Source organism: Bos grunniens, chromosome 27 (assembly GCF_055505025.1).
Source record: "Bos grunniens cultivar Pamir isolate PY7600 chromosome 27, Bosgru_T2T1.0, whole genome shotgun sequence".
NCBI classification, from domain to species: Eukaryota; Metazoa; Chordata; class Mammalia; order Artiodactyla; family Bovidae; genus Bos; species Bos grunniens.
The window spans coordinates 7,647,322-7,667,460 of record NC_141191.1 but is presented as its reverse complement, the minus strand read 5'-3'; the positions used below and the strand labels follow the sequence as shown (position 1 = coordinate 7,667,460).

The 20,139-nt window shown below is 41.2% G+C and overlaps 1 long non-coding RNA gene and 1 pseudogene across 2 annotated transcripts; both read right to left on the bottom strand.

Moving 5' to 3' along the window:
- Positions 1 to 888, bottom strand: LOC147343466 (uncharacterized; annotated as a pseudogene).
- Positions 889 to 1,368: 480 nt separating this feature from the next.
- LOC147343465 (uncharacterized) lies at positions 1,369 to 14,328 on the bottom strand. 2 transcript variants are annotated; one of them, XR_015156024.1, is made up of 5 exons: positions 13,275 to 14,328; positions 10,792 to 11,053; positions 10,547 to 10,681; positions 2,193 to 2,288; positions 1,369 to 1,661 (listed from the first exon to the last, which is right to left on the bottom strand). It is a non-coding gene; the product is annotated as an uncharacterized LOC147343465 (long non-coding RNA). The 2 variants fall into 2 exon arrangements; XR_015156023.1 differs by having other exon boundaries at positions 10,547 to 11,053.
- Positions 14,329 to 20,139: the final 5,811 nt, after the last annotated feature.

Sequence of the window (20,139 nt, the reverse complement as noted above, 5' to 3'; positions counted from 1 at the left end):
GAGACTTAGTAGCAGCAGCAGCTGCTAAGTTACCTGAGGTCAGGCCAACGACTAAAGGCTTTGCCACAGAGATAGTGCACATGTGGATCCATGTCCACAGGTGATTCGTGTCTGGACCGGGGAGTGTGATGCCTGAAGGAGCCTCCATATTGATTACAGACAGTTACTTCAGTGAGTGTGAACTTGATGAGTTTAAATGCTAATGCTATGGCTGCTGTTCCTCCCACATTCCTCATGTGTGGAATGTGGAAGGAACAGCATGTCACCTCAGGTGAGAAAGTCTACTGAGAGCCTTCCTGGTTTTCTCTCTGGTGCTGGGTTCCCTCATGTTGTCTAAGGAAAGAGCCATGACTAAAGCATTTCCCACAGAGCTGACACTCATAGGGTTGTTCACCCGTGTGTGTTCTCTCTTGCCTTCTCAGGTTTGCATATTGACTGAAGGTGCTCCCACACCCCTGACATGTATAGGGTTTCTCTCCTGTGTGGGTTCTTTTGTGCAGAGTCAATCCAGAACACTGACTGAAGGCCTTCCCACACACAAGACACACGTGAGGTTTCTCTCCAGCATGGATTCTCTTGTGCTGACTAAGGCCAGAGGTTTGGCTAAAGACTCCCACACTGACAACATTCATAGTGCTTCTCTTTGGGATTGTTTGTCTCATGTTTTCTAAGGTAAGAGATTTGATGAAAACTTTTCTCACACAGGTGAAATTTATAGGGCTTCTCTCCTGTGTGTTTTCTCATGTTTCAGGTAGGAACTTTGAAGAGTTTCCCACACAAGTGGCATTCGAATCATTTCTCTCCAGTGTGGACCCGGTTGTGGTTTCTCAGAAAATAGCCGTTTCCACAGAGACTGCATTTGTTTGGTTTCTCTCCCATGTGAATCATCCTGTGTCATCTGAGGTTAAAGTAATTATTAAAGACTTTTCTACATAGAGGACATTCACATGATTTTCCTCTAGTGTGAATAGGACCCTATGCATTAAGAAATGATCCTTGACTACATGATTTTCCACACTGTTTGCTGACATGTTACCTTCTTAAGTGAATTGATGAATGTTGAAGTGAAGATCTAGAAGCTAATTCATCTCTCAAATTAGTGCATGCAGCAGGATCCCCTTGCTGGTGAGAAACCTGTTTTGGGAAAGGAGATATGAGGCTGTTGCTGGTTTGCCCAGGTCTAGGCAGACACTTATTCTTCTACATGTTCACCCTAGAGCATCAACCAGGAATAGTCTCCTGGTAAAATGTCTCCCGTGTTAGTTGCAATCATGTTGTGGTACTCCCCTTCAGGCACAAACATTCTGTTTTATAGTTTCCAAACCCCAGATATCAGATTAATTTTGAAAACTTCAGTGTGTTCTAAAGACTAGGAGATGAACAATGTTCATGCTATTGACTTTTTTCCTTACATTAGTTTTAAGCTCATAATCAGTTAACCAATTTCAGACTATCCAAAAATTTGCTCTGAAAGAGCTTTATCTCAACTTACACATAGGCAACTGTGCTCAATTACCAACTTATCACACTGCTGGGTCTTTCATTTGGATGACTGAGGTTCCCACCCCTGAAACTTACTACTGACGTAGTAGAGGATATGTGCTTTCTGGAGACACTTCACATGAATATAATTTCTTGTTGTTTAAGGGATCGTTCACTGCCTAAAGAATGGAAAAAATATAGATTTTAGAATGGCATTAGGGAAATAAAATGTAGACAACCACTAAGATCATTGAGTATGTTTCAAATATTGGCACTCAGTTGGAGAAACTGTATATAGCAAGGAATTACTCAATGTAGTATTTGAAACAAATATTTTAAAAATCATTGTCTATTAGAAAATAAAAACAGAATGAAAATATAACAATGTAATGTGGGCAGGTGACATTGGGTCAGAAAATGGTGGAAAAAACATGAAATGGAAGGTTCAAGACAAGAATCACTATGTGAAAATTTAAGTGCAATAACTCCATAAGAAACCTCTTCCTTAAATACGAGAAAATGGCAGGAAGTAATATGAATTGTGATGATAGGGGCCCAGAATGATGACAACACGAGGAATATGCCCCAATGTCCTCACTTCCACTTTGGAATATATCCCTGCCTTCATCAGACTTTCATCTTGTATCTCCAAGAACTTAACACACCAGCTGAAACTGTTTTGCCCTGAAGCCCAGGCCCCTGACGCTCACCTGGACTCTGACCTTGGAGACCTCCTGCTCCTTCAGTCCACAGCTCTGTTCCTTGTTTCAGCTATGAAATCATATCTGATTTGCTAATTTGATATCCTGTTTGATTAAAAAAAAAAAACAAATGTGGATTTTGAGTGTGGACTAATTACCCTTTGCTATGCTCAAGTCATGGGTAAGGTAGTGAAGACAATAAAGAGATAATTGAAGGTTAGTGCAGGTAACATCTTCACCGGACAGAACAGTGAAGGTCCTTCAGCAGACCAGGAGGAAACCCAGAGCAGCAGCAAAAACAGTGAGGCTGTCTAAGGCTGATGCCCGTGCACCAGTTCAGAGAGAGGCCACAGAATCCTCATTCTTTTCCAAATGGGAAAGATCAAAAGACTCTACAGTGGGCTGAATATTCCTGTCAAACAGGATCCAGTAGTGATTCACCTTATAGGAAGAATCGAAATTATGTCATATACAGGACTCCGGTGGTAAGTCTTCATGGAGTGATTCGAACAGAAGAATTATTATTTTAAATATGTGATCCTTTTATTTATGCATTAAAATGTCCATTGAATCCCCAGTCCTGTTCTGAATGTTGAGACTAAGTACCAATAAAGATATGAAAGCGGGGGCTGGGCAGGGAGGTGCGGCACAGGCTGCATTGCTTAGAGTAAGGATCTGGCCTGAATACCCAGAGTGCTATCTGAGCGAAATAATTTAGGCTAGCAAACCAGACTGTGGGATATCTACCACGTGAAAAGCCAGCCCTAACCTAAGACACTGCCAGGCCCGCACATGGAACAAAGAACTAAACAGAGATAGCTGGCTGCAGACCATCCCCTTCTGGTGACAGGCAGCCAGAGCCAGAAGGGGGCAATTGCAGCCCCACAGAGACATTATCTATAAAACTGTAAGCAGGCTTTTTTGCTAACTAAAACTTCTTGGGGGTCTGGACAGTCAACATCCGCCTGAGAAGGTGCGCCAGTTGTACACCTAGATAACCGAGCAGCGGGGAGGCGATAAGTCGCAGCAATAGTGCTCGCCAAACACCTCATCACCTGAGCTGCTCGGACCTGGGAAGGGCACAAAAAGCAGGCCTAACCGAGTCTGCGCCTCTGAAGACTACCCAAGTGCCTGAACCTGAGCGGCTTGGAGCCGGGAGGTGCAAGCAGCCCAGGGCCAGCCACGGATGGTTCTGGGGGAACAACCTAGAGCCTGAGCAGTGTGGGCAGGGAGGCTACACGCGCCATGACTGGGGGCAGACCCAGTGTGGCTGAGGCACTGTGAGCACACGCCAGTGTTATTTGTTTGCAGCGTCCCTCCCTCCCCACCGCTTGACTGAACAAGTGAGCCTAAAAAAAAATAAAAGTGTCCACCACCGTTCCCTTTGTGTCCGGGCGGAAACCAGACACCAAAGAGACCAGCAAACAGAAGAAGCTATAACAGAGGGAATCGCCTTGCAAGCTACAGGCCATAGATTAAAACCTGTGGTTAGTACCGACTACATAGGAAGGGGCCTATAGATCTTGAGAAATATAAGTCGGACCAAGGAACTAGCCAAAAGTGAACTGACCCCACAATACTCACAACAAAACCAGAGAAAGTCCTAGATACATTTTTATATTTTTACGATCATTCTTTCTTTCTTTATTTTTTAATTAAAAAAATTTAAGTCCTCTATTATTCCTTTAATTTTCACTTTTATAACCTACTATTACTTTGCAAAAAAAAAGACCCTATTTTTTAAAGCAAACTTCATATATTTTTTTTTATAATTTTTGTGACTTTTTTTTAATTTTCTTTTCTTTAACATTGTATTTTTGAAATTCCAATCTCTACTCTAGATTTTTAATTTTAGATTTTTGGTATTTGTTATCAATTTTGTACCTATATTTTCGTTATAATTTTTGTGACTTTGTTTTTGTTTGTTTGTTTTCTCTTTTTCTTTTCCTTCTTCTTTTCTTTAACATTGTATTTTTGAAATTCCAAACTCTACTCTAGATTTTTAACTTTTGCTTTTATGTATTTGTTACCAATTTTGTACCTTTAAGAACCCAATCTTCAGTACCCATTTTTCACTAGGGAGCGAGATTACTGGCTTGACTGCTCTCTCTCCCTTTGGACTCTCCTTTTTCTCCACCGGGTTGCCTGTGTCTCCTCCCTAACCTCTCTCTACTCTACCCAACTCTGTGAATTTCTGTGTTTTCCAGACGGTGGAGAACACTTAGGGAACTGATTACTGGCTGGATCTGTCTCCCTCTTTTTCATTTCCCCCTTTTATCCTCCTGGCCACCTCTGTCTCCTTCCTCCTTCTTCTCTTCTCTGTATAACTCCATGAACATCTCTGAGTGGTCCAGTTGTGGAGTGCACATAAGGAAGCGATTACTGGCTAGCCCACTCTCTCCTCTATTGATTCCACCTCATCTCATTCGGGTCACCTCTAACTCCCTCCTCCCTCTTCTCCATGTAACACTGTGAACCTCTCTGGGTGACCCTCATGGTGGAGAAACTTTTCATCTTTAATGTAGATGTTTTATCAATGGTGTTGTATAGAAGGAGAAGTTTTGAAACTACTGTAAATATAAGACCGATAACTGGAAGCAGGAGGCTTAAGTCCAAACCCTGACTCCAGGGAACTCCTCACTCCAGGGATCATTAATTGACAGGAGCTCATCAAACGCCTCCATACATACACTGAAACCAAGCACCACACAAGAGACAACAAGTTCCAGGGCAAGACATACCAGGCAAATTCTCCAGCAACACAGGAACACAGCCCTGAGCTCCAAGACACAGGCTGCCCAAAGTCACCCCAAAACCATAGACATCTCATAACTCACGACTGGACACTTCATTGCACTCCAGAGAGAAGAAATCCAGCTCCACCCACCAGAACACCGACACAAGCTTCCCTAACCAAGAAACCTTGACAAGCCACCTGTACAACCCCACCCACAGTGAGGAAATTCCACAATAAAGAGAATTCCACAAACTGCCAGAATACAGAAAGGACACCCCAAACTCAGCAATTTAAACAAGATGAAGAGACAGAGGAATACCCAGCAGGTAAAGGAACAGGATAAATGCCCACCAAATCAAACAAAAGCCAAAGAGATAGGGAATCTACCTGATAAAGAATTCCGAATAATGATAGTGAAATTGATCCAAAATCTTGAAATTAAAATGGAATCACAGATAAATAGCCTGGAGACAAGGATTGAGAAGATGCAAGAAAGGTTTAACAAGGACCTAGAAGAAATAAAAAAGAGTCAATATATAATGAATAATGCAATAAATGAGATAAAAAAACACTCTGGAGGCAACAAATAGTAGAATAACAGAGGCAGAAGACAGGATTAGTGAATTAGAAGATAGAATGGTAGAAATAAATGAATCAGAGAGGATAAAAGAAAAACAAATTAAAAGAAATGAGGACAATCTCAGAGAACTCCAGGACAATATTAAACGCTACAACATTCGAATCATAGGGGTCCCAGAAGAAGAAGACAAAAAGAAAGACCATGAGAAAATACTTGAGGAGATAATAGTTGAAAACTTCCCTAAAATGGGGAAGGAAATAATGACCCAAGTCCGAGAAACCCAGAGAGTCCCAAACAGGATAAACCCAAAGTGAAACACCCCAAGACACATATTAATCAAATTAACAAAGACCAAACACAAAGATCAAATATTAAAAGCAGCAAGGGAAAAACAACAAATAACACACAAGGGAATTCCCATAAGGATAACAGCTGATTTTTCCATAGAAACTCTTCAAGCCAGGAGGGAATGTCAAGACATATTTTAAGTGATGAAAGAAAATAACCTACAGCCCAGATTATTGTACCCAGCAAGGATCTCATTCAAATATGAAGGAGAAATCAAAAGCTTTACAGACAAGCAAAAGCTGAGAGAATTCAGCACCACCAAACCAGCTATCCAACAAACACTAAAGGATATTCTCTAGACCAGAAACACAAAAACAGTGTATCAACAATAAAGTAAATGGCAATGGGATCATACTTACCAACAATTACCTTAAACGTAAATGGGTTGAATGCCCCAACCAAAAGACAAAGACTGGCTGAGTGGATACAAAAACAAGACCCCTACATATGCTGTCTACAAGAGACCCACCTCAAAACAGGGGACACATACAGACTGAAAGTGAAGGGCTGGAAAAAGAATTTCCATGCAAATAAGGACCAAGAGAAAGCAGGAGTAGCAATACTCGTATCAGATAAAATAGACTTTAAAACAAAGGCTGTGAAAAGAGACAAAGACGGTCACTACATAATGATCAAAGGATCAATCCAAGAAGAAGATATAACAATTATAAATATATATGCACCCAACACGGGAGCACCGCAATATGTAAGACAAATGCTAACAAGTATGAAAGGAGAAATTAACAAGAACACAATAAAAGTGGGAGACTTTAATACCCCACTCACACCAATGGACAGATCAGTTAAACAGAAAATTAACAAGGAAACACAAACTGTAAATGATACAATAGACCACTTAGACCTAATTGATATCTATAGGACATTTCATCCCAAAACAATGAATTTCACCTATTTCTCAAAAACACATGGAACCTTCTCCAGGATAGATCACATCCTGGGCCATAAATCTAGCCTTGGTAAATCAAAAACATTGAAATCATTCCAAGCATCTTTCTGACCACAGTGCAGTAAGATTAGATCTCAATTACAGAAGAAAAACTATTAAAAATTCCAACATATGGAGGCTGAACAACACGCTGCTGAATAACCAACAAATCACAGAAGAAATCAAAATTTGCATAGAAACGAATGAAAATGAAAACACAACAACCCAAAACCTGTGCGACACTGTAAAAGCAGTCCTAAGGGGGAAGTTCGTAGCAATACACGCATACCTCAAGAAACAAGAAAAACGTCAAATAAATAACCTAACTCTATACCTAAAGCAACTAGAAAAGGAAGAAATGAAGAACCCCAGGGTTAGTAGAAGGAATGAAATCTTAAAAATTAGGGCAGAAATAAATGCAAAAGAAACAAAAGAGACCATAGCAAAAACCAACAAAGCCAAAAGCTGGTTCTTTGAAAGGATAAATAAAATTGACAAACCATTAGCCAGACTCATCAAGAAACAAAGGGAGAAAAATCAAATCCATAAAATTAGAAATGGAAATGGAGAGATCACAACAGACAACACAGAAATACAAAGGATCATAAGAGACTACTATCAACAATTATATGCCAATACAATGGGCAACGTGGAAGAAATGGACAAATTCTTAGAAAAGTACAACTTTCCAAAGCTGGACCAGGAAGAAGTAGAAAATCTTAACAGATGCATCACAAGCACGGAAATTGAAACTGTAATCAGAAATCTTCCAGGAAACAAAAGCCCAGGTCCAGATGGCTTCACAGCTGAATTCTTCCAAAAATTTAGAAAAGAGCTAACACCTATCCTACTCAAACTCTTCCAGAAAATTGCAGAGGAAGATAAACTTCCAAACTCATTCTATGAGGCCACCATCACCCTAACACCAAAACCTCACAAAGATCCCACAAAAAAAGAAAACTACAGGCCAATATCACTGATGAACATAGATGCAAAAATCCTTAACAAAATTTTAGCAATCAGAATCCAACAACACATTAAAAACATCATACACCATGACCAAATGGGCTTTATCCCAGGGATGCAAGGATTCTTCAATATCTGCAAATCAATCAATGTTATACACCACATTAACAAATTGAAAAATAAAAACCATATGATTATCTCAATAGATGCAGAGAAAGCCTTTGATGAAATTCAACATCCATTTATGATAAAAACTCTCCAGAAATCAGAAATAGAAGGAACATACCTCAACATAATAAAACTATATATGACAAACCCACAGCAAACATTATCCTCAGTGGTGAAAAATTGAAAGCATTTCCTCTAAAGTCAGGAACAAGACAAGGGTGCCCACTTTCACCATTACTATTCAGCATAGTTTTGGAAATTTTGGCCACAGCAATCAGAGCAGAAAAAGAAATAAAAGGAATCCAAATTGGAAAAGAAGAAGTAAAACTCTCACTGTTTGCAGATAACATGATCCTCTACATAGAAAACCCTAAAGACTCCACCAGAAAATTACTAGAACTAATCAATGAATATAGTAAAGTTGCAGGATATAAAATCAACACACAGAAATCCCTTGCATTCCTATACACTAATAATGAGAAAACAGAAAGAGAAATTAAGGAAATAATTCCATTCACCATTGCAATGGAAAGAATAAAATACTCAGAACTATATCTACCTAAAGAAACTAAAGACCTATATATAGAAAACTATAAAACACTGGTGAAAGAAATCAAAGAGGACACTAATAGATGGAGAAATATACAATGTTCATGGATTGGAAGAATCAATATAGTGAAAATGAGTATACTACCCAAAGCAATTTATAGATTCAATGCAATCCCTATCAAGCTACCAACGGTATTCTTCACAGAGCTAGAACAAATAATTTCACAATTTGTATGGAAATACAAAAAACCTCGAATAGCCAAACCTATCTTGAGAAAGAAGAATGGAACTGGAGGAATCAACCAACCTGACCTCAGGCTCTACTACAAAGCCACAGACATTAAGACAGTATGGTACTGGCACAAAGACGGAAATATCGATCAATGGAACAAAATAGAAAGCCCAGAGATAAATCCACGTGCATATGGACACCTTATCTTTGACAAAGGAGGCAAGAATATACAATGGATTAAAGACAATCTCCTGAACAAGTGGTGCTGGGAAAACTGGTCAACCATTTGTAAAAGAATGAAACTAGAACACTTTCTAACACAATACACAAAAATAAACTCAAAATGGATTAAAGATCTAAACCTAAGACCAGAAACTATAAAACTCCTAGAGGAGAACATAGGCAAAACACTCTCCGACATACATCACAGCAGGATCCTCTATGACCCACCTCCCAGAATATTGGAAATAAAAGCCAAAATAAACAAATGGGACCTAATTAAACTTAAAAACTTCTGCACATCAAAGGAAACTATAAGCAAGGTGAAAAGACAGCCTTCAGAATGGGAGAAAATAATAGCAAATGAAGCAACGGACAAACAACTAATCTCAAAAATATACAAGCAACTCCTACAGCTCAATTCCAGAAAAATAAATGACCCAATCAAAAAATGAGCCAAAGAACTAAATAGACATTTCTCCAAAGAAGACATACAGATGGCTAACAAACACATGAAAAGATGCTCAACATCACTCATTATCAGAGAAATGCAAATCAAAACCACTATGAGGTACCATTTCACGGCAGTTAGAATGGCTGCGATCCAGAAGTCTACAAGCAATAAATGCTGGAGAGGGTGTGGAGCAAAGGGAACCCTCTTACACTGTCGGTGGGAATGCAAACTAGTACAGCCACTATGGAGAACAGTGTGGAGGTTCCTTAAAAAACTGGAAATAGCACTGCCTTATGATCCAGCAATCCCACTGCTGGGCATACACACTGAGGAAACCAGAAGGGAAAGAGACACGTGTACCACTATATTCATCGCAGCACTGTTTATAATAGCCAGGACATGGAAGCAACCTAGATGTCCATCATCAGATGAATGGATAAGAAAGCTGTTGTACAGGTACACAACGGAGTATTACTCAGCCATTAAAAAGAAAACATTTGAAAGAGTTCTAATGAGGTGGATGAAACTGGAGCCTACTATACAGAGTGAAGTAAGGCAGAAAGAAAAACACCAATACAGTATAGTAACGCATATATATGGAATTTAGAAAGATGGTAAAAATAACCCTGTATGCGAGACAGCAAAAGAGACACTGATGTATAGAACAGTCTTTTGGACTCTGTGGGAGAGGGAGAGGGTGGGATGATTTGGGAGAATGGCATTGAAATAGGTATAATGTCATATATGGAACAAGTCGCCAGTCCAGGTTTGATGCATGATACTGGATGCTTGGGGCTGGTGCACTGGGACGACCCAGAGGGATGGTATGGGGAGGGTGGAAGGAGGAGGGTTCAGGATGGGGACCACTTGTATACCTGTGGTGGATTCATTTTGATATTTGGCAAAACCAGTACAATATTGTAAAGTTTAAAAATTAAATAAATTTAAAAAAATAAAAATATGAAACCTGGCCAAGATAACCTTTCAGTGTGGTAATGAAAAGTGCCATGAAAAGGAATGTCTTCCTTTAAGTAATTATGAAGACTATCAGAGAATCAGGAAGCAGCAGGAGTAGGACACAGGGAAGCTGTTCTAAATGCTTGTTCAGTGAGTGATTGAACAGAATGGACACAGGTGCAGGCACATCCCTGTTGACAGACTCACCTACAGAGACCAGGTGGGTGACAGTTTCCAGCATCACATTTCTGAACAGGTTTTTCCGGGACTTGTCTAGCAGGCTCCACTCTTCCTGGGTGAAGTTGACTGCTACATCTTTATATGTCACCAATTCCTAAAAAACTGGATGTTCTGGTTCAGACAGAGCAGCCCTACCACTGTCCAGAATGGGCGGCTGAGCTGAGGAAGGATGGGGACTGGGTGCAGCTTCAGGAGGAAGCATCACTACTCACCAGGGGCTCCATCCTTAAGCTCAGTCACCGGGAGCCTTTCTCAGGATCTCACTCACAGCCGATCATGCACTAGGCAGGCCAACCTGAGGATGGAGAAGCCATGAGACCCCAGTCCTGTGCTTCCACACCCACCTGAATTCAAGCCCCAACCTTCACCTGGGTGTAGCTCCAGCCCAGCACTCAGAAACCGGTGGTGAGTCCAGGGAATACTATGCAGCTTCTTCTCTTCCAGATCCCATGTGAAGAGCTAGAGCTGCGGTTGCTAACAAAGAAAGTCAGAGTCTGCAAATAAGAACGTGCTAAGCGTTGACTTTGTTTTCATCAGCCCGTGGCACCCAGAATCGCTCAGTGTCCTCCTGGGTTCCCACCCTCGGGGACCCTGACTCTCGCCAGAGTGGATGATGGTTTACTGCTGTAGGTAAACACTCTGGAAGCCCCCAGATCATCTCCTGCCTTATGCGCCCACAGTGCTTCTCCAACAGCCCTGGCAGTCCTCAGGAAACACACTGCCTTCCAGCTCCCCTCAGCCCTGACATTAGTTCTGTCCCACAGGCACATGAGTATCAGTCCCCTCCAGTACTTTGGCCTCCTCATGCGAAGAGTTGACTCTTTGGAAAAGACTCTGATGCTGGGAGGGATTTGGGGCAGGAGGAGAAGGGGACGACAGAGAATGAGATGGCTGGATGGTATCACTGACTCGATGGACACAAGTCTGAGTGAACTGTGGGAGTTGGTGATGGACAGGGAGGCCTGGCGTGCTGTGATTCACAGGGTCGCAAAGAGTCAGACACGACTGAGTGACTGAACTGAACTGAACTGAAGGACCTATTTTAGATGGAGTTGATTCGAGGACTTATTCCATTTGGAGAAACCATAGCACCTATCTGGCCAGCCTCATCCTTAACATCCTCCGAACCAGAAGGTAGCCGGCACCTAGGAGTCACAGTGTTACTGTCATAGACTGTTGCAGTTCTCTAGATCAAGGATGTTAAAAAATATGGAAAAACAGGTTTGGGAAGAAATTGCTTTATTTGCCAATTTACCAATGACACCCAAAGATTCCAAAAACTTTAATATGACAGAGTTACACTAGAGGAAGGAGCAGCTGTCATTTAATTTTGCTCAGTCAGTGTTCTGTGATCAAATTACTTTAGGGTAACAAAGGTCTCCCTGGTTTTACTTGTAATATGACCTCTAACATTAGCAATCAGAAGAAGCTCCCTGTAATCTCTCTTCATGTTTATCACCCAGTTTGGGAGGAACCTCTCCATATATCCACAGTCGATCCCTTCATCACATCCCCTCTGTCTTGAAACAGAAATCTCCCTAAAGATATTTGCTCTCAGGCTCCTGCTCGCCAGTCCTCCATTCACAATCAAAATGAAAGCCTAGGGATCATTTCCTATCAGAAATGAATTCCTGGATCCATGCCTCTGCTAACTGTGGAGAGGAATCAAGTGTCTAGGACAAAGCACAAACCCCAAAATCCACTCAAGGAAGTGATTGAATCACTGATTGGATTACCCGTGGGATGGACTGTGTGTGCTTGCTAAGTCACTTTGCTGCTGCTGCTGCTAAGTCCCTTCAGTCGTGTCCGACTCTGTGCGACCCCATAGATGGCAGCCCACCAGGCTCCACCATCCCAGGGATTCTCACTTTAGTCGTGTCCAATTCTGCAACCCCATGGATCATGAGGGGCTGTCCAGGAAAACCGATCAAGATTTGCCTTTCATTTTGACTTAAAGATAATTTCAGAGTGAAGTGACATGTTCTTTTTCACTCTTAGAATTTTCCTTCTACTGATAAGAGGAACAGGTAAATTCCTATGATATGGAAGGAAGCCCCAGTCATATGCAAAAGGGCAGTCACACCAGTGGACACATTTCAAGAGACCTTCCATCTTGAAATAATTATGTCAACATAAAAATCTATCTCAAGTCACATAAGAAAGGAAGAAAATTGCTTGATGAAACCCATAAAAGGAGAGTAATTCAGAGAGGCAGAAAATGAAGTATTTAGAAACAAATTAGTAAAAACATCAGATGGAGATCAACAGCCAGTAGAACTTTCCAAGATGAAGGGCATGCTCTATACCAGCGTTGTATGATACAGAAACTGCTGTGCCACATGTGTATCATGACAAGAGACTTGAAATCTGGATGGCACTACCAACGATGTGAAAGTTAGCTATTCGGTTGCAGGAATTTAAATATTCCAGCCACATGGGGCTGTATTGGAGAGCACATGGCTAGGATCTTCGGTTAGGCAGATGAAATAATTAAATAGATTTAAGACAACAGTGTTGGAGTTGAAAAAAAGGGATGTGACCAGTCAAAATTTGGAAATGAGAATGGCAAAGAAAATGTTGACACAGTATGAGTCAGAGACCATAAAAGGCTGCTTTGACACCAGTGTCTAGAGACAGATAAGAAATAACATTTAAGGGAAAGGAACACACTCCTATCTCAGTTTGGAGGACTCACCAAAACCCCAAATTGCAGGAGCTGATGAAGCCAAGCGGATTCTGAGGGCTCCACAGCAAGCAGCTGATTTCTCTTTCTTCAAGGTCCCAAGCAGTGCAGCTTCTTCTTCTCTGAACAGATGCATCCCTCTGTTTGACTTCCTTTTATACCTGAATAACGGCCTATAATCCAATGTAGGCTATGGTTCACCTTATCAGGAACCCTCTTCAATTTGATTATTGCTTTTGCTTTGCCTTGACTCAGTCCTGTCCGACTCTTTTCGACCCCATGGACTGTAGCCTACCAGGCTCCTGTGTCCATGGGATTTTCCAGGCAATAGTACTGGAGTGGATTGCCATTTCCTTCTCCAGGGCATCTTCCCGACCCAGGGATTGAACCCAGGTCTCCCGAATTGTAGACAGATGCTTTACCATCTGAGGCACCAGATTAGGTTTCCCAAACTAATAGGAAAGTATAACCCTCAAGCATGTTGAAGAACAAGGATGTAATGACATTGTCCAGGGACAGTGAGATGATCCATTATTTCCTTCTTCATCCATAAATATTTTGAGTGCATTTTCTGCACCATGAACCATACTATGTCTTCAAAACAAGCAGGACATCAGATACACTGGGATTCTGGGAAAACGAAGCTGGGGTTCTCTAGGAGAAATTAAAAATAAAATGCAAAATGAAGAACTGAACACTTGAAAGATAAATACTGAGGTGACCATATAGGACCTACTGCTGGACTGCAGAGCATGACTCATTAAAGCACTGGCCACACAGGGCCTTTAAGAACATGTTAAAAATTTATTAACTGTGCACAGAAAATGGGAAGACAATTTTATCCTCTATTTGTTGGTTAGTGGGGAAATCAACAAAAAATTTTCCTACATAGTAAACTATTGTAATTTATTTTACTTCCATGCCATGCACAGTTGATTTCTATATTGGAGTAGAAATATTACCTGTATGGCAATGGTTCTTTAAGCTAAAAGTTCCTGGTTCCCAAATGGAAAAAATTACACCAGAGGACATAGTGAGTATTTCATTGTATCTGAGGACATTTTGCTTATACCCCATATAATGCCTGGGAATCCTATTATTTCATGCGTTTCAGTTCTATCTCCCATGTTCATTAAAGAAATTTCATCTGGGTTGCTTCCATGTCCTGGCTATTAAAAGCAGTGCTGTGATGAATATTGGGGTACACGTGTCTCTTTCCCTTCTGGTTTCCTCAGTGTGTATGCCCAGCAGTGGGATTGCTGGATCATAAGGCAGTGCTATTTCCAGTTTTGTTTTTTTTTTTTTTTTAGATGGACTGAATATTCTTTATTTATTTATTTTATTTCTATTTTATTTATTTATTTTTTAAATTTTATTTTATTTTTAAACTTTACATAATTGTATTAGTTTTGCCAAATATCAAAATGAATCCACCACAGGTATACATGCATTCCCCATCCTGAACCCTCCTCCCTCCTCCCTCCCCATACCATCCCTCTGGGTCGTCCCAGTGCACTAGCCCCAAGCATCCAGTATCGTGAGTCGAACCTGGACTGGCAACTTGTTTCTTACATGATATTTTACATGTTTCAATGCCATTCTCCTAAATCTCCCCACCCTCTCCCTCTCCCACAGAGTCCATAAGACTGTTCTATACATCAGTGTCTCTTTTGCTGTCTTGTACACCGGGTTATTGTTACCATCTTTCTAAATTCCATATACATGCGTTAGTATACTGTATTGATGTTTTTCCTTCTGGCTTACTTCACTCTGTATAATAGGCTCCAGGAATCTCCACACTGTTCTCCATAGTGGCTGTACTAGTTTGCATTCCCACCAACAGTGTAAGAGGGTTCCCTTTTCTCCACACCCTCTCCAGCATTTATTGCTTGTAGACTTCTGGATCGCAGCCATTCTGACTGCCGTGAAATGGTACCTCATAGTGGTTTTGATTTGCATTTCTCTGATAATGAGTGATGTTGAGCATCTTTTCATGTGTTTGTTAGCCATCTGTATGTCTTCTTTGGAGAAATGTCTATTTAGTTCTTTGGCCCATTTTTTGATTGGGTCATTTATTTTTCTGGAATTGAGCTGTAGGAGTTGCTTGTATATTTTTGAGATTAGTTGTTTGTCCGTTGCTTCATTTGCTATTATTTTCTCCCATTCTGAAGGCTGTCTTTTCACCTTGCTTATAGTTTCCTTTGATGTGCAGAAGTTTTTAAGTTTAATTAGGTCCCATTTGTTTATTTTGGCTTTTATTTCCAATATTCTGGGAGGTGGGTCATAGAGGATCCTGCTGTGATGTATGTCGGAGAGTGTTTTGCCTATGTTCTCCTCTAGGAGTTTTATAGTTTCTGGTCTTAGGTTTAGATCTTTAATCCATTTTGAATTTATTTTTGTGTATTGTGTTAGAAAGTGTTCTAGTTTCATTCTTTTACAAGTGGTTGACCAACAACCTAGATGTCCATCAGCAGATGAATGGATAAGAAAGCTATGGTACATATACACAATGGAGTATTACTCAGCCATTAAAAAGAATACATTTGAATCAGTTCTAATGAGGTGGATGAAATTGGAGTCAATTATACAGAGTGAAGTAAGGCAGAAAGAAAAACACCAATACAGTATACTAACACATATATATGGAATTTAGAAAGATGGTAACAATAACCCTGTGTACGAGACAGCAAAAGAGACACTGATGTATAGAACAGCCTTATGGACTCTGTTGGACAGGGAGAGGGTGGGAAGATTTGGGAGAATGGCATTGAAACATGTATAATATCATGTATGAAACGAGTTGCCAATCCAGGTTTGATGCATGATACTGGATGCTTGGGGCTGGTGCACTGGGACGACCCAGAGGGATGGTATGGGGAGGGAGGAGGGAGGAGGGTTCAGGATGGGGAACACATGTATACCTGTGGCGGATCCATTTTGATATTTGGCAAAACTAATACAATATTGTAAAGTTTAAAAATAAAATAAAATTTTTTAAAAAAGGAAATTTCATCTGAAGCTAGTATATTAAGGTAAATCCACTATATTTTAATTTTTTTTAAAAAAGAATATTTTTAACTTTCCCCATTACCACTCAATCTTCAAGGGCTCATCCTTTTCTCTATGGCTCATCAGACTTTGTGTAGACCATTTCCTAAATGAAATAGATCATTTGGGAGTGGACATTTTCCACCACAAGTTTTAAAGAACTCTTGTAGGATTATTCATTATTTATGCCATCTCCCACATAAAAGGAAAGGAATTGCCTTTCATCTCACTCGGGAATTTATTTCTCTACCTGTGTTTTCCCCTATTGTCTCCTGGCATCAGAATGTATGTTATGATTTAAAATGCATGCACTGTATTTTATTTTCATCTAGTTTTTAAAGATAGTTGATGTAAAGTATGATATTCGTTTCAGATGTAGCATGGTGATGCAGTATCTTATAGATTATGCCCCACTAAAGTTACTATAAAATATCATCTGTATTCCCTGTGTTTTGTAATATATACTGGCAGCTCATTTCTTTTATACAAGGCAGCTTGTTCATCTTAATTTCCAACCCCTAACTTGCACCTCCCAGCTCCCCTTCCCCAGTGATAACCACTGCTTTGTAGTCTATATCTGTGTGTTTCTGTTTTATTTTATTTCAGATTACACACATAAATGATAACACACACAGTGTTTGTCTTTCTGAGTTATTTCACTTGGCATAATACACAGTGCAATATTACTCAGCCATAAAAATGAAAGCAGTTTGCCATTTGCAGCAACAAGCGTGGACTGGAGGGTATTATCGGTTCACCTATGGATGGACACTTGGGCGCTTCCATATCTGGGCTTTTGTGAACAATACTAATGTGAACATGAGAGGTGCATGTATCTATTAGAATTCATGTTTTCCTCTTCTCAGATTTTACCCAGGAGAGGAATTTTGGATGATACAGTAGTTCTGCTTAGTACTCTGAAGAAGCTCCACACTGCTCTTCACAGTGGCTACACCAATTTGCATTCCCACCAACAGTGTAGGAGGGTTCCCTTCTCTCCATATTCTAGCCGACACCTACTAGCCATAGAATTCTGATGGTAACCATGTGATAAGGTGTGAGGTGAGATCTCATTGTGGATTGGACTTCCATTTCTTTGATTAACATTGTTGAGCATCTTTTCATGTGCCTGTGGCCAAGTGTATTTCTTATTTATAAAAAGGTTTGTTCAGATCTCTGCTCAATTGTTATTTGCTTTGTTTGGGTTTTTTTTTTTTTTTTTTTTTGATATTGAGTTGTATGAGTTGCAAACAAACCATATACACTTTAAACCACTCCTTCTCTCTGAACCCTCTTATTTGTATTCAGATATGTTATGGCATCACCCAACATGAAATTTTAAATGAAACAAAAAAATATATAAGCAAACAGTTTGGATTTCTTTTATTTCTAATGGTTTCCCTCTCATACCCTCTTTAATCTAGACTGAGGGTAGAGCTTTTTAGCATTTCTCCCCTCCTCAAACAATCTTGGGTTTTTCCTCATTAATTCATAGACATGATTCTTGCCAGCAAAGCTCATGTCGGATCAAAATTCAAGTCTCATGAGATGCCATCAGTCTCCATGTTATCTCCATCCTGAGCAGAAGTCTATTCCTTCTGTTGTGAGACCCATTTTCCCTGGAATCTTATCACTTTCGTCACAGTTTTGGATACCAGAGGGCAGAGGAGATGAAGTTTCCTGTGCTGAGTATTTATTTGGGAGTGATCTCAAGATAACCATGTTGGGAAAGGATGAGAAGGAAGAAATCCATGCAGTCAGGAAGCCCGGCTTCATCTCAGCCCAACAGCAAGTCCTGGCCTAGCACACAGTGACCACTGCACCTACATGGCCCTGTGTGTGTGTCCTTAGTCAGGCCACAATGTCCAGAGCTGACCTCCATCCCTGTGGTCAGCCCCAGGAGGGAGGATGTCACCTTGAGACAGGCACCTCTTTGCTGATGCGTCCCCGCCTGTGTGTGCTGACTGGTAAATTCCCCTGGGGAGTGTGGGCCCCATCACCCTGCAGCTCAGAGAGCTGTGAGGACAACACCCTCCATTCTCTGTGGTCAGAGTGGGCAGTCTCAACAACAGACCCTTGCAGGCCCAGTCAGGGCAGATGGCTGGAATTCAGCCACAATTAGTGGGGCAGGGGGAAACAAAACTAGGAACTGCATGTCCCAGGAGGCGGCCGCCCTGCCAGCCAGCTATCCTCACTCCAGAGAGCTGGTGGTGTCCTGTGGGGGTCCCGGACCAGGCCTCTCTGTGCCCAGAAGCCCCTCCTTCCATGGCTGGCAATAGGATTAGCGCCCCCATGCCTTCCTGTGGACATGGATTCCTTTCTCTTCCTGCTCCTAGGCTTTGCCCCAGAACATATTTCCCTGTTAAATCTAGACCTCTGCTGCCTCGAGGACTGATATCATGACCTTGTCACGGACTCGAGAAGCCTGTCCCTTCATTCCCTTTGCTATAGGTTTATCACCATCATTGATATAATAAGCACATCTCCCTCCACACATTGATCATCGTCCTCATTGTTATTTTGTTAATCTTCATTATTCCCATTATTCCCATTACTGTCTATTATAGTCCATTGTGGCTGTTAATATACAACACTGAGGGGACACGCTCTTTGGGGAAGTGTTTCCAGGAGCTTCCTGAAATACTCCAAACTGGCCTCCAGGAGCAGAATCAACACTTGATTCTACTAACAGATAATCAATGTATGAAACAGATAACTAACAGGGATGCAATGCACAGCATGGGGAATATAGCCAATATTTTATAATTATTTTATATGGAGTATGATCCATTATGGACCTCTCAGAGTCCCTTGAACAGCAAGGAAATCAAACCAGTCAAATTCAAGGGAAATCACCCTGAATACTCATTGGAAGGACTGATGCTGAAGTTGCAACTCCAGTATTCTGGTCATCTGATTCGAACAGCTACTGCTGCTGCTAAGGCGCTTCAGTCGTGTCCGACTCTGTGCGACCCCATAGGCGGCAGCCCACCAGGCTCCCCGGTCCCTGGGATTCTCCAGGCAAGAACACTGGAGTGGGTTGCCATTTCCTTCTCCAATGCATGAAAGTGAAAAAATAAATTGAAGTCACTCAGTCGTGTCTGACTCCTAGGGACCCCATGGACTGCAGCCCACCAGGCCCCTCCATCCATGGGATTTTCCAGGCAAGAGTACTGGAGTGGGTTGCCATTGCCTTCTCTGGATTCGAACAGCTGACTCATTGGAAAAGTCCCTGATGCTGGGAAAGATTGAAGACAGAAGGAAAAGAAGGTGTCAGAGGATGGAATGGCTGGATGGCATCACCAATGCAACGGACCTGAACTTGAGCAACTTGTGGAGATGGTGAGGGACAGAGAGGCCTTGTGTGCTGCAGTCTATGTCAAGAATAAAGACATACTCACAGAACAGAGCAGCGGGTATCAGAGGGATGCAGTAAAAGAGGCCCACAGGGTGGTAAAAGAAAAACCTATCTTTTGGTGCTGGTCAGTTTTATGGCATACTAGAGTTGAAATCTATTTTTATACAAATAAAACATGTACTATTGTAACCCAAAGATACCCTAGAAAAAGAAGTACTTAAAAATTACATTATCCATGCCTCAGTGCATCCCTTGTGACTCAGCGGGAAAAGAATCTGCCTGCAATTCAGGAGACCTGGGTTCCATCCCTGGGTTGGGAAGATCCCCTGGAGAAGGGAAAGGCCTCCCACTCTAATATTCTTGCCTAGAGAATTCCATGGACTATACAGTCCATGGGGTCCCAAAGAGTTGGACAAAGCTGAGTGACTTTCACTCAATTCACTTAGAGACAAGGGAGTGGTGACCCTCAGC